The 18,479-nt window shown below is 33.3% G+C and overlaps 1 pseudogene; it reads right to left on the reverse strand.

Moving 5' to 3' along the window:
- Positions 1 to 17,221: 17,221 nt before the first annotated feature.
- Positions 17,222 to 18,241, reverse strand: LOC128159293 (uncharacterized; annotated as a pseudogene).
- Between the last annotated feature and the right edge of the window lie 238 nt (positions 18,242 to 18,479).

The following is an 18,479-nucleotide window of genomic DNA, read 5'->3' on the forward strand; positions in this document are numbered from 1 at the left end:
TACCTGTCGGTAGTGGATGCTACCTCCTCTATTGCACCTGATCCTGCCTCTTTTTTTATTGTAGAGGTCAATGTTTGCTCTGCTCCTGTTTTGTATTTTTCCTTTTGACTTTTGATTTTGAACACTGTTCGTTGTCAACACGTCATTGTCTACAATTTAAAATAAAAAAACCAAAAACTAATTAGATAATGAGCAGCTTATATTAATTGTCATGCGATGTGAAATTTTTACTCATGTATTTATTTGTAAACAGTTTTTATTCGTATCAATGCGCAATAAATTGTGGTTACATTCTAAGGCAAACATGGCGTCCAGTAGTGTAAACTTTACATATAGTTCTGTCCATTCCCATTAAACACCTATTTTTTTAATTACACTAATGTTATGAAAAATGTTTGTTCCTTGTTGTGACAATTTTATTAATCAACCATGAAAACAATCGCAAAATATTCATGAAATAATTTTTATCGTTACAATGACTTGAACTTAAAAACATCATTAAATTTAATTCATACCGGTATATGAAAACTGTTAGGAAATCATTGAAACATTTACTATAAGACAGAAAAAGGAAGATAATTTCATAAAAGTTCTTTAGAATGTTCTCAATAGTTTGAACACTTTCTAGTCAGTAACGTCAACATGTCCCAGTAAGATGACATATTATTTTTAAATTCATAAAAGGTCTGAATTTGTTCTAAATTTTGATGCAATAGGAACATGTTCTGAGTCTTCATAGTTGGTGTTTTACACAGATTGTGTAACAAGAAAAGTTCTTTCCTGGTTATCGGCTATTTTAAAGGTTTTTCATTTTCTATAAATATGGATGTAATAGCGTTTAACGTTATACAACAGACGTTATAGACAGATTTTTAACAAAAATGGCTACAAGTAGGGGAGACAGTTGACATTCTAAATGTTGCCTTCCACATGTCTTAATTTGTTTCCTTTAGTCTTCTCAACGAACTCAGACTTGAAGTTAAAAAGACGGGCAATACCTTTGATGATTATCTCAACATAATCACAACTGTTTCTGTATGTTTTTCAGACCCATATTTGCCATTTTTCTTTAAAAATGAGTATTATATTATGTATGAATACCGAAGTCGTAAAACTGGTGCAAATATTATTGACTTGTTAAGAACTCGAAAAACTGACCTTTTTATATAGATTTATTTTACAAAAGAGTGACCGGATGCAGCTGTATATTAGATAGGGTTTTTTGTGGACGATATAATCTGGCACGGGACAATTTTTTTGATACAATTCATTGTAGCCAGGGGATGCGTGTCCTCGGAACTCTGTAACTAGAATTTCCTCAGTTCTCATTCAGCACAAATACCTTTAATTCACGCTTTTTAAGGCCAATCACCAATTTCTGAAGAAAATTACTAGTCAAAACCTGTAAAATTCTCTACATACTGGTTTTATAAGATTTGGACCCTTTCATATTTTGCTAATTTTTCATGATTTTTCAGCTTTTTAGATCTCCCCCAGCTAATTCCCTGCAGAGGGTTGACCTTCCGTACCGCGTGCATGTTGCACTATCACATGTCAGAAACTTACCGGTGTATAGTTTACAATGTCCCATCCACCTACTTTTCGTGTTATTATACCTCCCGTCTGTAACTTGCAATTTCACTGTGTAAAGTCAACGCAAAAGTCATAGCAGCAGGTTTCGCATTTTACTTCTGATTCTCATGTACCTAACATATGGGGCCTACATATTGCATATCAATTTTAAGAAGAGACACCCTTCTAACTAATGATAATCATTAAAAATCATTTATGAATTTTAGCAACACTCATAAGCCTTCAAGTACAGCAACTCTCAATTTTACAAAAAAAACTGTCCCTTGCTACCTAAGATAAGTAATATAAACCATACATCTAAAAACGGTTAAACACGCTTATAACGAAGTCACAAGGACGTGTAATTTTACTTCGTCATAAGCGTAATTCGTTATATCTGTCAAGTTTACGACGTTATAAAGTCATGTGAAATGAAAATCACTTCGCTGTAAGCGTAAATTCATTAACTGTAAATAAACTTTTAAGTTCATTGTGTACAATTGAAGATTGAAGTTAATGGTTTTATCTATAATTTCGATACATCAAGACGTAACCAGTGTTTCCTTCTTTATTTTATCTAACATTTCATACAAAACAGACAACAAAGAATGATACCACCAACGCAGTAAAAATAGATTAATAAATTAATATTAATTCAAAAAGTTGAAATCATGAAACTTTTGAATATTCTGTCTTAAAATAAAGATTATTTAAATAGATAAAAAATAAAATAGAGGATTTAACATGATTGAAAATAGTAAGAGGTCTTTCCATCAGATAATAGATAGTATATTTTTTGTTTATAAATCATGCAAGTCATATAAAATGAGAGAGATTAACATAATATTTCTATAAGGTTCTTGCGATTTTATTAAGTCAAACGCAAATTTATATATCATAAAGGATTACGATATAAGTAAGAGCATATTCTATCAAGTATTTTTCTGACATCTGATTATCTAAAAATCTAAAATATTTAAGAATATAAAAATTATCACGACGTAATCAATTCACACGTACGAAATCCGTTTAAGAGGTCTGAATGGTCGTCGTCAATTTTATTTGCTCTTTTTACTTTCTTTAGACGAATAACGCTGTATCCAGATATATGAAAATGTTCAGTTCTAAAAGTACACTATTTGAATTTTTCTTCACTAAATAATAGGTTATGATATAAAATATCATATTCAAAAGTTTAATGCATAATTCATGGTTAATTTGTCGACCACACATCCTCCTTAATGAGAAATGTTTTTACACAAGGACCAAACTATGGAGACAATTTTTTGATATGGCACATGAAATAAGAAAAAGATAAAAGGGTTACAGGAATGCATCAAGCCAAGCAATATGTCACCTGAAAATATAGCGTTAAACAAAAAACCAAAACATAGATTCAAAACGGCAATAATGATGATGGCACAAGACATTTTTCGTGTTATCGCTGTGCTGACAGTCGAGGACCTCAATGTTTTCATTTTATAACAATGAAGAAAAGAGATAATGATAATTGGTAGAACAGTTACGATAAGAATGAACATTATTGTAGGAATTAAATCCAGTTTGATATATTCTATTCTGTTATAATTATAACTCAAGTATTCAATGAAATACTTTAATGAAATGGCAATGAAGCTATATCCCCACAAGACTAGTGATGCACTGATGACAAACGAATTGGTGAGGTACACTCTACACTTCAGTGGATGAACGATCAGCGCGTAGCGGAGGAAAAACAGGAACACCACATCAGCTGATGACTTAATCATAGCAGCATAAAAGAAAAAAATAAAATAGAATCCTACTATTCCAAGAAACAATTCTGTTTCTCTAGCTAACTCATTCATCACCGATATTCCGACAACGATAAAATCCGTAATCGCGAGACTGCATATAGCCAGAAATGTTGGTGTATGCAGTTCTTTCCTGCAGGTTATAACAAAAACTGTTATTAAATTCCCAAGCAACCCCAGCGAATAGACATAAAAGAAAACTGTCAAATACCCATCTCTATAAAGTCTATTCGATCCTGTAATGTTGTGGTCCTTATCAAATTGGCTTCCATTGGAATAACTATCATTGTTGTATCCATTCAATGCTTCCATTTTCTAGTAGATGGAAAGGTTTGATTTAGATGCCTTCCGACGGTAAACAGTTATTTTAAAAAAGCATTCTTATTCTAGCGATTTTCCACACCAAGAAGTCAGGGTAAAATGATGGTGACGCTAGCTGTTCAGATGTAATATATCGATGTGTTCCCAAATGTACAGTGTGTTCCACAAGGAATATGCATTATCAGCCATAAAACACCGTGCAAATTTGGTCGAAGCCTTACAAGAAGCCTCCGTCAATATCTGAAAAAAATACATATATATTTTTTTTAAAATAGTTGTAACACTTTAAATAATTAAGCACTTTACAGTTATAAAGAATTCGGATTAACGAATTAACGGATATATCGAACTGACTTTGAGTCCTGTAGCGGTGATAATAACGAAATTTTATCACTTTTGTAACGATTTTCTTTACACTTTAAAAATTTTGCATTATTATTTAACATAACAGTTTGAATGAATTTATTTCATATGGTTTTTTTTCCAATTCATAATCCAAATATTAAAAGGTAATGTTTTAGTTAAAGAGACAGTACAGCGCATCTTATCAAAAAAACCGACTTGAAAAATTTTCCGATCGGGTTCGGTATTTTTGTACTACCCATGAATGTATAAACTTTCAGAAAATTACAAAGTTCTCCGTGCAATAAATCTAATTATTTCAATAAAAATAATTATTACGTATAACCTATCACATAAATACATCGCAACGTGTTCGGGGTTCAGCCTTCTATACTATTACGCATGCGTATTTAATGTAAACAAAACACATGCAGGGCTCGCGAAGAATCTCCTGGACAGGTTTGTTGATAAAAATATGTCTTTTCTACTTCTCATAGGTAATAACTGTTCAAAGTTTTTAAAATAACCACAATTATTATTTTATAAGCATGTATTTTTCGTGTTTATCATAGGAGTTGCTACAACCTAAATCTATTTTTATAAATGAGGCCACTTGAGGGGTTATTTGACATAGTAATGTCTATTCACTTTAAAATGAACCTAAATTAGTAAACCATTTGTAAATCATCGAGTAAGTAAGGATATGTTTCATTCAGAGAATCGCTTTAACCTCGTTTTCCATGATGACCGTAGTCGGGCATACGAAGATCTTGTAGTTTTCAGCACGTGTCAATTACCCAGATAGCAAGCTTACGTTGGTCCAACGTTGGCTTATGGTTGTAAGGTTGGCTATATATCGCTGTTGGTAGAACGACGTTGGACCAACATTGGACCAACCTTGTATTTATCACTGTTGGTGCATTGGCATCGTTCCAATATTGGATCAACGTAGTTCACCCGACGTTGGTACATAAACATTGTACCAACGTTGGGCCAATATCAAATTGATCTCGGTGGGCGCGAATACACTGCACCGATGTCGGGCCGACGGACTAAAATGTGTGTTTTGAATTTTTATATAAATGATTATTTTACAGATGAACAAAGTATGTAATTTTAAAACTGACGTGTCTTTGAAAAACTATTGACTTAAAGTCTTTTATAATTAAAAATCTTTAGATTAATTTAGATTTTTATTATATTGAATATTTTTTTTTTAATGTACATGACTATAAATATGTGTGTCCATCATGAAGCATTTTACTTGTCTACACTTTGAATGAAATGCAGTATCAATGCATCGTAACTTTTCTGGCCTCAGGATCATGAAGCATTTTAGACTTAAGACTAAATTGCAATCTTTTATAAAATTAAAATATGTCATAAAATTATCCTTAAACTTTGTAACTATCAACATAATATAGAGACACTTTCCAATAGCATTTCATTTTTTCGATGTTGTCAATCACAAGACAATAAGACAGTGTATTAAATCTGACTTAAGTCTAAGACTGCTTCATGATCTTGGGGCCAGCACTCGTGAATGAAACATTACCGCCAAAAGAACTGTGATGTCATTTTTGACAAATCCATCAGAGTAACCTGATATTATGCTATCATCATGGCTGCCTGCAGGAATAATGTAAGTATGCAGATGTTCTTTTACAGATTTTTATTATATATGGGTGATTATTATACAATAATGTTCTCAAAACTTTTAAATGAAAACTAGAAAGCAAATTAATGGCAATTTCCTTGTAGACATCCTCCTGCTGATGTTCAATTTCGGTGACATGGCTGTCTCCTATGTTATTTGTGAAGATGAATAGAACCATGCAGTTTATCGGCTCAAGTTAAGGAACATCTAAGGTAACTGAATTTAATATTATGATAATATTCAATATTAAGGGTAGGAATCACTGGCGGATTTAAGGGGGGCGTGGAGGGCGCACGCCCCCCCCCCCTAAAATTTTCAAAGTATGCATGACTGTAGATGAGTTGATAAATTTTACATAGAAATTTTAGCATTTTGTGTTTCACTTTATTAATAATTGTGCCTGACTCAATGTTACACCTAATTGATACACCAGTTGTGCTATGCTGACTGTAATAAACATCTGATCTTAATGCATGTTGACAGGTTCTGATAACAAACCAATTAAACTGTGTTTAAAACAAGCAGTGTTGGTCATTTCATTATGGTGGCTGCATCAAATTCCCCAGGGCCCTGAACTTGGGGCTTCGACCAAGAATCGACTGGAAATCCCAGCAGTTGTGTTTCAAGTGTAGACTGCGCTGTCATTCCGTATTGCGATGCAAGCAAAAATTTCTGAATATTTAAAAGCTAGTCGAAGGTAAATATATAATTGCATTTAAAACCAGATGGTCTATGTGCAATCATTAATTAATTACTGTATATTTTTTGAAATTTTTTCTAGGTTAATAGACTATTTTAATATAAGAATATTGAAGATTTGATGCATCAGATATATCTAACAGCTAATAGGGGGTCGGATACCGTAACGTCATTAGAATGTTGTAACTTTGATAACCTGGTTAATTTTGGGAGTTCATAAATGCCTTAAATATTTTGTTTTTAATCCAATAAATGTATTAGGTATAAGTAACAATAAGGGCCAATTCATCTTGACGATTTATCAAGAGTTATCTGCGCTCTACGATGGGAGGAGAGCGATTTAATGCTTTTATGCTTTTGTTTATACATAAAGACATCAAGGTAGATGTCAGTAAAATCATTGACATATTTCTTTCCAGAAATCCAAGACGGATGTTACTTGAAAATCCAACTGGTGATTAAAAGAAATGAAAACTTTATCTTGTTTGTTTATTTTTATTGCTTATTTCATCTTTTAAAAGTGTACATAACTAAAAAAAATACCACTATTTTGAGCCTGGTTTTACCTTCAAAATACACGAAAACCAGGAGCTTCCGGGGGCTTCGCCCCCTGAGCCCCCATCAGGGCTTTGCCCTGGACCCACGGGGGGCCTCAAGGCCCCCTGCCTCAGTAATTTTATCCACGCCCCCCTAACTACAAATCCTGTATCCGCCCCTGGGAATCAAAGACACAATTTTTTATCATTGATGTGAGATGATCAGAATATGTCAGGGCAAACTGATATAATTGTCCTAAATGCAGCTTTAATAAATACTTCTGTCGTATGTTTTTATGATAAATCATCGGCATGATATGTGCTGAAAATATTAGATCAGAAGCTGTGAGTCTTGCACGGATCTAAAGAAGGTCGTATATATCCAGACCCCCCCCTCCCCCCCCCCCCCGCCCCTAACCTCCTCAGCGGAAAATTCAAATTCACTTATTCACAGTATTTTTATCTTTATAACGTAAATGCAATTCTATTTATATCAATTTATTTTTTCCGTTTATATGATTATTTTTTTTTAATTTACAGCAGCATTTTGCAAAAACGGGCTTTTGAAGTTATCAACGAGGTCAGAACTAGAGAACTAAACTGGAACTCAACTTAAGATAGTGACCAAACGCATTTATTGTGATTCGTTCTTCATCTGATTGAGAAAGGGAATGAATATAGGAGTAAAGAAAACAAATGAAGAAGATTGAAGGGATGTGGAAGTACATTGTATATAGATCGACTGTAAAAAAAAACATTTGAAAATTTGAATATTGATTATATTTCTGTGAGAAAACAATAAAGATTAGACTTACTGTTAATTTTTGTGAGATTGTTTTATAAGGACAAAGTTTGAGGAATATTGGTTGGATTAAATCGTTGCCCCAACATTGGGCCAACATTAAAACTGTCAATCTACTGACAATGGGCCGACGTCACGCCAGCGTGTTGGTGCAATGTTGCGCCGATGAGCAAAATTACATTGGGCCGATGTTATTTTCCGACATTGGGCCAACATAAATAATAACATCGGGCCAACGCTGGGCCAATATAAGCTTGCTATCTGGGTACTGTCATTCAAAGTCCACGTGGTACAAATAAACGATATAAGATTATTCAGGTGTGTACGACCCTTGAATTTCCGGAAGCTCATAATTACGTTAATTAAGTATGTGAAAGGGATTTTCGTGTATTTCAACTATTACAATAAACGTTATTTCTTATTTCCTAACTATACAATAGGTAAATCTGAAGTTATTCACACATGTGTTTTCAGCTGTACTGTCTATTTAAGCCCAAAGTAGCAAAAGTTCGCTATCGTTATTATTACGAATTCGTTATGCGGATAAAACGAATTACGGTGATAACGAAGTAAATCCACTGGTCCTTAGGACTTCGCTATTATACATATATTGCATGGCTTCGAGGGCGACATACCAGAATATTTGCCCCGAGGTGACAGGAAAGCTCTGGAGTGTTATACGTAGCCCGATGCCGAAGGCAGAGGGCGACATAACACTCCAGGGCTTTCCTGTCACTGAGGGACAAATATTTTGGTATTGTCACCCGAGAAGACATGTAATATATATGGTATATAACATTTTTTAAAAATAAAAATCTGTTTATGAACATATGTACCTCATTAACATGATTGTGTATTTTTAATTATTAATGCATCTTCATATCTTACAAATCAATTTTCTTGTAAAATATCGATCGATGCTTTCAAACAGAACATAACTATTCAAATTAAACAATTAAAGTAAGTTTCTCTGAATAGGAGACACTGTCATGACATTTTTATTTTTGAGGAACTGTTTACGTTTGCTCAGCTAAATTTCGAACCCGACGTAATTAATATGCAGAATGATTGCACGCGAGGATGATATAACAGTTTCAGGAACAATATAACCATTTCCTGTTAAGTATAACTTTTTCCAGGGGGGCAATATAACTATTTCCGGTGTTATTCAGCAATTTTAGGGCATAGTAGTAAAATTATCTAATTTGTGACATAACGAAAAAACTTATTCAAAAATGTTATATAACCGTACTTTACCTTGAAACTTTAACGTTGTAACAAATGACTGGATTAAATATAATGATCAAATACCAGATTTACAGACCTTGAATGCTGGCAAAATACAAACACATCACTCAAAGCACCGCTTAAAGAGTTGGTTTGAAAACAGAATTCAAATAAACCTCAATTTGTCAGTATTCGTTAAATACAAATTTTTGTGGACTTCAGATTTGAGATGATACACGTTATCACTAAAGTACGGTATCTAATGACATGTCGGTATAATGTTTTTTTTTTTTACAAATCAATGGACAGGAATGTATTAATCATTGCAACTGTGATGTTTTTCCCTTATTAAATCCACAATAATCGATGCACAAGAACATTGAATAAACCAAATTTCTTGTTTTATAAGCACTCAATCATGATTAATTGTTTACTTACACTTGACAAAAAAATTGATGCAATAATTATGAATTAAGGACTTATATACATAGTTTCAATTTTTATACACTTCAAAAATATTCTATGATACATTCGATCTTTTAAACTTGAAAAAACTTGTTTGCGTGTTACAAAATTTTTTTGGACCACATTCATTTACAACACAATCGACAGGTATTATGCATTATACGGTAAAGTCTAATCAAAATCAACTTTAGCTTTTAACATCTGTATGTTGCTTTTCATTTGTTTAAAAATTAATGTTGATGGTTAGGAAAATTGACATCCATATATTGACGTAAATTAAAAATTTTGTTCACATCAGGCGCATGTACAGATAAATGTATTAATTAAAACCCTATTTAACAACTGCCAAATTATCATCTAGTGGCAACCAGAAATTAATGTGGAGTCTGTCTAAACTAAATATCCGGAGACTGCCACATACATAAAATACTTGGAGGCCACTGGATAAGCTTTGTGGGCACTAGAATAATTTTTTTTGCACAAAATGGCTTCCGTTATATTAAGGAGATTAAAAATAACGTTAATATTGAAAAATAAGATGCAATGCATTTTAGGGGATTTTGCTTTGACCTGGCTAGACATATGTATTTTCTAGTTGGCATAGAACGTTAATTCAAGCTCATTACCCCTTACAAATGAGGTTTTTGGTGGTTTAATCTGAGCAAGATTAAGCCAATGGGAAATAATTAATGGTCTAAACCTCATTTTAGAAATATGTGCCATGACTTTCACATTTGACCGCGAAACTTGGTTCAAGGTCACTGCACACGCTTTACCCAAAAGCTCTGTTAGTGTGAAGAATGAGCCAGATTACTACCGGTATAAATGCTCTGATATGGTCTTATATGACTTTGACCCTTCAACTGGAAAATACATCCAAGGTCATTGCACACGCTTTGACTGAAGGCACTCTGTTGGTGAAGTATAAGCCAGATTGGACCGAAGAAAGAGAACACGTGATTTAGACAAGGATTTTTCAAATAATTATGCTATGACTTTAAAATAACCTTAGAGCTAATGTCTGTCCCAGGTTACTGCTTCCCCCAAATTCTGACGAATTTAAAGGAAATTATATATACCTGTCACAGAAGAACAATTGAAATTGATATAAAGGGGAAAATCCAAGACTACTTTATAATGGGAAATAAGTATATCTTTTTCCCCATTTCCCCCAATTTCAAATAGATACTTGGAACACGTTGCATATTTTTCAACGTTATCAATAGGGTGTTTTCATGTTTGCTGCAATGCAAAATCTCCTAAGACTTTTGTATTTTTGGTTATGTTCTGAAACCTGAAGGGTAGAGGAGGCGTTTCAGAACAGAAAGATTTTTTTTTCATTTTAGTGGAATAACGTAGTTTGGACACACATGTATTTATCAAAACATTAAGCAAAAAGTAGTGAAAGCAGAAACTTGGAACAGAGTATAGTAATTTTGGACACTAAAAACGAAATCTATGGTCACATAACTGAAGGAAATCCTTCTTACTAAACGATTCCTTCTGTTGCTGTACTCTCGTGGCATTGCACATGCGCAAACTATGTGATGTAGTTAATAGTTTGGAATGTTTATTAGGCAGAACCGAATAAAAATAATTAAACGTAACTTACTAGAGCGATTTATTTCTTGCAATTTGGTGGGTTACAAACAAGTTCCGTGAGCACGTTGAATAAAGGATATTGATATGAAAGCAACTGCAGGAATCTCTATCGACCATTTAAAAAAAATAAGCCCATGTTACAATTGAGGAACTGTCGGAGAATACTTTTTGGCCTTCATATTAGCCCAAGCCAGATTAAACTCCCATGGCATGTTTGATAATTGGAATATTTACACATTTTTTTTAAAACCATTAGAATATCCTGATATTTTGATGTGTAAAATGTTGCTTGTTTCTCACTACAGTGCGCTACTGAACAGCCCTGGGGTTGGTGATTTTGAAAATTGCAGTTAATAAGTAGTTGCGTGGTGAATCGTGTGACTTCTGTCTGGTAATGTATCGAGGGGACATAATGACGCACAAACCCATGTTGTTTTCCCTCGGACTGAAATGTCACATTTTCATTGGATTAAACATGGCACGTGATTGCCTCATATATCTCTATGTAGGTTCTTTGAGGATTAATATTAGGCAATATGGCCGTCATTGGCCGCCGCCGCACCTACTCATCTCGATATTTCATATTATTTAACACAGAAATCGTGTTCAGTAAGTCATTAAAATATTTAGAGTAGTGGCCCTTTGAAATTATTTTTAAATTAGAGTAGTTGCCCTTTGAATATTGACGTCACATTGTTGTGTCTGGAGCAGAACAAAATGGCAGCTGCGTCTAGGCCTAAATTTGCTCAAATCTCTGCAGAGGTTTAAAATTGAATAGCAACAAAACATTGTAAGTAATATGGGTGAAGCGAAGATTTTTAAAGCGCATTTGAAAGGTGGTATTGATAATTTTGAAGAGTTTAAATGAGTTTAATTGGACGAGATATAAGGCATCTTGTATACATGGCTTTGCGTAGATCACCGCTATTTGTGAATGAATATGTCGCCTGATAGTCCTCGGGAAAACAAAACACTTATTAGGTTAGTTACTGACTCACTACGGAAATATATTGGGTTGATCAATCTCATAGACGGCTCGGCTTCGCCTCGCCATCTATGAGATTGATCAACCCAATATATTTCCGTAGTGAGTCAGTAACTAACCTAATAAGTAATAATATAGCACATATCGAATTATTACACGATATCGACATTTTATTATAATATGAAAAGATGAACTTTTAAAAAAATTACGGTGTCAAAAAGTATATACATAAAATAAAAAAAACCGCAAAATAAAATAGGCGTTGTGCCAACACAAAAAATTGACTTTCTTTTTTGCTTCATAGCCACGTAAACACAGGGGAATGTAAATATTAAAACGTGACAGTTATCATTAACGATCAGCCTCTCATTGAAACTTGATGTATTCAAGAACTATATACAGTATGATGCAATATGGCGGCGTGTTTACATTCTCGACAAAATAAGGCCAGATTTCAATATTCCATTTAAAATTAAAACCAATGGTTTTAGTAAAAAAAAAACCTTACCAAATACTTTGAAAGATGACTTTTTAGTCTGATCACACGTTGTATGCGTCTCGGAACTGTGTTCTATAGACTTTGAACATACTCAGGCGTATTGGAGGTCCAAATGTTCACCACCTCACGAAACAGGTCGACCTTGTTTGCAACTCGGCCAACACGTCCCTGTAGCTTTTTCTTAAATAGGTTTTCGACTATGTTTTTATCGGGACTTTGTACAGGCCAGCTCAGAATTCTTATTCCGTTACTGTAGATAAAATCTAGAGTTCAACGAGCAGGATGCACTGGCACATTGTCGTCTTGAATGATGTACTGCTGGCTGGGCTATTACCGGCCACAGCTTGTCATTATGCCCCTGTTATGAAATCGCTGGGACATATAGTGTTACCCTGTTCAGTCATTCCGTCATTCTGATATTCTGTCATTCCTTCTTTCCATCCTTCCGTCCTTCTGTCATTTCGTCATCATTCACTTTCCGATCATTATCTTAACAACCGGTTTACACATTCAACTTAAATTTAATGTATTGATGTATCTTGTGTATATACAGGCTAAGTTCGAATATGGTTCCAGGCAGATGGTTTTTGACAGAGTTATGCCTTTTGAACTTTGAAAAAAAAATGGAAATTTACTTTCCGATTATTATCTCTACAACCGTTGCACACATTCAACTCAAATTTGAGATATGGAGACATCTTATACATATAGAGGCTGACTTAGAAGAATTTGGTTCCGGTACGGTCCAATGATTTTTTTTTTTACAGAGTTTTGCCTCTTGAACTTTAAAAAAAAGGATATTCACTTTTTGATCATTATCTAAACAACCGAGAAAAATGAGAAAAATGAATAATGAGAAATTTGAATACATGAATTTGTATGATTTATATGGCACTCATTAATGGCTTAGATTTGTATTAAAGCTTGCAAGTGTGGTTGTTAAACAAAACTAAATATCAATAATTTAGGTAAACCGAATATACTTGAATTTAACATTTTACACAAAAAAAAAAAAAAAAAAGAAATTGAAAAACAAAATAAGAACATATTCAAAAGTTCTCCACAAATGATAGCATCGTATTTTTTATTTTCAATTTATTTGCTCAGCATTATTAAACTACGAGTATGTATTTTCACGTACAGTGAGTAAAAGCTCTTCTCCATATGTTCCCAGCATAAAAATGAATTATTCAAACACTCAACCAGAAAGGCGCTTAATAAAATACCCGCAAAAAATAAGGGTCTTACATGTACGCCCATTTTAAAAATTGATCTATTTTAGGATCAAGGATTCGGATGTTTTAGCTATAGTTTAAACTGATTAAATATTGCCTAATTATGTCAATAAAAATTGTAATAAGAAAACAAAGACTAAAAAAGCTATCGCAAAAGTCTTCGTATTTTTACTGGCCATAGTATATGCTTTATTTTGATACATGAAATTTCAGAATGTCGTTCAAAATAACGTTCATTAGCAAATATCTGAAAACGTAATAAACGTATGAATTGGAAAAAGAATGTTTGTTATCGCCACATATCATACTTTAGATCTAAAGTACTCTCTTGAGCCTCAGGCTCATTACATAGAATGACCCTCATCCTTTACATCCTAAAGGATGCTTGGAGGAGGGTCCATTCTATTACATATCGCCTTTCGGCTCTACGAGGGTATCATGTAGCATATTTAAAGAGTTGGTCACAAACAAAAAATTTAGAATAAAGACATTATTTCAAAAAATTCAATAATTTTTTAAACATAAAATAAAAAAGTCGAAATAAACCACATTTTATTCAATATCAAAATTCATACATATCATAACATTACAATAAGTAATTTTTTATTACAATTTTAATTGATTTTATCAACAATGTAAAAATAGTACACCATTATCAAACAGTCAATTGTTTATCTATTTAACACTGTATTCGCAAAATGTCCATCAGTATCACATCCAGCTATATTCTCTTCTTTATAGTAAAACTTAAAGAATGTCTTTGATGAGGACCAATTTGCTGCATCCATAATTTCTTTTATCGATACGCCTGACGAATAAGCCACCGAAGCGGAAGTTCCACGGAAGGAATGTGCAGTAAAGTTCCTGATTCCTGACAGTTCTAGGACATTTTTCAGCCATCTTGCTTACGTACATGTTGAAACAGGATTGAATGTTTTGTAGGAAACATATAATGTAGATGATTTTCTATTGTTTTTGGTTCTTTTTAGATATTCATGTAACGTGGAAACAATACAGAGTCTGTTATCAGAAAATTTATATAAAACAACTCTATGTACAGGAGTCCCAGGTTTACATGTCTTCAATAACTTCTGAATTTGAAAAATAACCTTATCGGCAAACACTGTCATATATCTCAAATCAAGAGCCAAAAAGTGTCTGGGCCCTTGAAGCTGTTGTAAGCGCAATAAGAGCTATTAATTTAAAAGTTAACAGACGTAAAGATATTTCATGTACTGGCATTAAATTGCGCAAAAAACACAAAACCTTTGATACATCCCATGATGTTCTCACTTTTGGTCTACTTGGATTCAAATTAAAATATCCTTTCATTAATTTTGGAAGTAATAATGGTTCCTTAACCCATAAAACACCAAAATATGGCAAAGTGTTAATCAACATTGATTTATGAGTATTCACAACAGAATATGAAACTTTATTACTCATCAAAGAAATCAAAAATTTTACAACTATTTCTTCAGAGGCTGAAAAGGGATTGGTTTTCCATTTAGAACACCAAAGTATCCATTTTTGCCAGCAACATTGGTATTGATTGTTTGTGGCCGGACGTAAGGAAGCAAGGACGATGTCACTATCGAATCTTGCCAGTCCTTTGTCATAGAGGGGTCTCCTGATACAAGACAGGCGGTTAGGGTTATCTTGCGGAGTGGATGTAGCTCTCCTGAGTGTGGCATCACTAAGAGATCCTTGTGTCGAGGAATTCTAACAGGAATAAAAATCAAAACAGACATAAGTTGCGGAAACCAAGTTTGAGTTTTCCATAACGGAGCAATAAGTATTGCCTGTCTAACTCTATCTTCTAGAATCTTATTAATTATCCTACCAATTAATTGAAAAGGTGGAAAAATATATGGACATAAGTTTGACCAAGATAAAGTAAAAGCATCAATATGAAAAGCGTCAGGATCAAAACTCCAGGAAACAAACTTTCTCATTTGTCTATTTAAACGAGAAGCAAAAAGATCTATGTCTGGATTAAAAAATTGTTTACAAATTCTCACGAAAATATCATGTTTTAACATCCATTCTGTAGAATCAGCAAATTGTCTAGAAAGTAAATCAGCATAAATATTTTCATATCCGGGCAAATATTGGGCAGAAATGAAGATTTCTCTTTTTATGCACCAATTCCATATTTTTTCTGAAAGATCATCAAGTTGTTTTGAATGCATGCCACCCTTTGCGTTAATGTAAGAAACAACAGTTGTATTGTCCGTTTTGAAACAAATATGTATTGAATTGTATTCTTTAAAAAATGATTTTATTGCAAAATACACGGCCATTAATTCTGAAATATTGATATGATATGATGATTCCAAATATGTCCATCTACCTCCTGTCATTTTATTTTCAAATCTAACACCCCAAACTTGCAAGGATGCATCAGTTTCAACCCAAAAATCAATTGGTCTTGATCTAATATCTTTTCCATTTAGAGATTGTATATTTCTACACCACCATTTTATCTCATTAATACTTTCAACAGAACAAGTCATGAAAGAATTATAATCATCACCATTCAATTTTAGGTTTTGATCTTTATCTCTTTCTAAAGTCCTGTAATGTAAAGGTCCTTCGAAAACTGCATTACAAGCATGAACCAATAAACCTATCAATGAGGCCAATTGCCGGATTTGAATTCTTGGATTAGACAAAATTAATTGACTTTGTCTTAAAATCTTTTCAACTTTTTCATCTGTCAAATAAACTTTGAATTCAACTGAATCAATTATAACTCCAAAGAAAACAATTCTCTGTGAAGGAATGGTTATATATTTTTTATCATTTATTGTGAAGCCAAGATTGTTTAATTCTGACATAACTATATTTGTTTGTTCTTGACATGTAGAAAATGTTTGATTCATGATCAGGGAATCATCAATATAATAGCAACATCTTATGCCATTTTCCCTAAAAAATGCATATACAGGTTTCAATATCTTTGTAAATATTCTCGGACATGATGCTAATCCGAAAGGTAGTACTACAAATCTGTAAAATTTTCCATTCCAAGAAAAAGTTAAAAATTTCTTGTAGTCTGGGTGAACACTGACACTAAAATATGCATCCTTTAAATCAACTGAAGTAAGATAATCATTTTTCTGAATCAGTTCTAAAGCATATGTCAAATTTTCCTGTTTGAAATGATAATATTCAACAAATTCATTTAAATATTTCAGGTTTATGATTGGCCTGAGATTACCGTCTTTTTTAGGTACATGGAAAATATTTGAAATAAAAGCATCCGAAATATCTTTTACTTCTTCAATTGCACCTTTATCAACCAACTGTTTTACTTCTTTTGATACCATTTCAGATTCTACTGCATTGAATTGAATTTGTTTCGGAAAGAATGTTTGAAGAGGTTGTTGAAAAAAATCAATTTTATAACCTGGTTGAATTATATCTAATATCCATTCGTCTTTTGTAAATTTTTTCCAGTAAGGTTTATTCAGTTTTCTCACCTTACTTGTTGTAAGTGTACTGCTTTTTCATTGCACTTCTGTACTGGAATTGCCCCCTTTGACCTCTGCCTCTCTGGGAAGGGTATGATGAATACTGGCGGTTTTTGTATGGGTTCCTCTGTATGGGTTTTGGATGGGTTGATACCCTTGGTTTGACATGTAGTTGTTTGCTTGAGTTGTATTTTTAAATTTTTGCTTTATAGTTCGATTTCATTCCAATTGGTTGCTTAGTAATATCACCCATTTCCTTGAGTTTAGAGACACAATTGTCTCCAAACAAGTGATCAGTAACTGGGATTTCAGAAGAGGCAATTTTGCGATATCGAAAATTCAAAACATTTTTTATTTAATTTCTTCTTTTCATAGAGACATTGTAGAATGCATTGCCAAGCATACTTATTGAATCAGCCAACATCGTTTTACAAATCTGGGGCTCAAGTTCTTTTTTATTTACAAGCATATCAGCCATCTGTACTAAAGGTATCATACCCGTGGCTAAAGATTTTTGTAATACTTGCAAAGTGAGATCATCTGAATGGGCCTGCTTGTTCATTGCATCCCATATTTCTTTATTGACACGGGGAACTTTCAATAAATTACAGTTTTCTGGTCTGTCATATTTTTTCACTAAATCAACCATGCTTTCTTTGCTACTTTTAATAGAGATGGCTGCATTTACTGCTTTTCCAAGTGCTTCATTTACTTTTGGACCAGTTTTTTCATTTGCATTTAATTGTGGGATATCCCAATCATTGTTATCAATTGTTATCTGAAGTGATTCATCATTTAAAATCCCCTTAAAACTTTCTTGAGGGTCAACACCTTCAATAGAAGGAGAAACTTGATCATTCAAATAAGAAAAATCAAAGTCAAAATCATCAGGGGTTTCGTCAAGAGTCTGTCGTGAATCATAATCAGGTATGTTTACCAAATTTCTTAGCGGTCTATTGGGTACATTTTGTGTGAAATTACCGGGAGAATTATTACCCGAAGTGCGCACCGTAGTTTCGGTGGACCGCATATCATTTACATTGCACGTATTACGTGCCATACTATTGGAATTACCCAACTGTTTTACAGTGTCAGTGAAGGAGGAAATAAATTGTTAGATTTTATCTATTCCTAATTGATTTTTTAGCTCGTCAACATTAAATTCTTGAACACATTCAGACTGAGTTTTTGATTTTTTAGATTGTTTTTCACCCGTGGTGGCGGTGCACTTGCACTCGCTGAACATGAGGTCTGCGCTTTGCGCTTCA

Source organism: Crassostrea angulata, chromosome 8 (assembly GCF_025612915.1).
Source record: "Crassostrea angulata isolate pt1a10 chromosome 8, ASM2561291v2, whole genome shotgun sequence".
Lineage (NCBI taxonomy): Eukaryota > Metazoa > Mollusca > Bivalvia > Ostreida > Ostreidae > Magallana > Magallana angulata.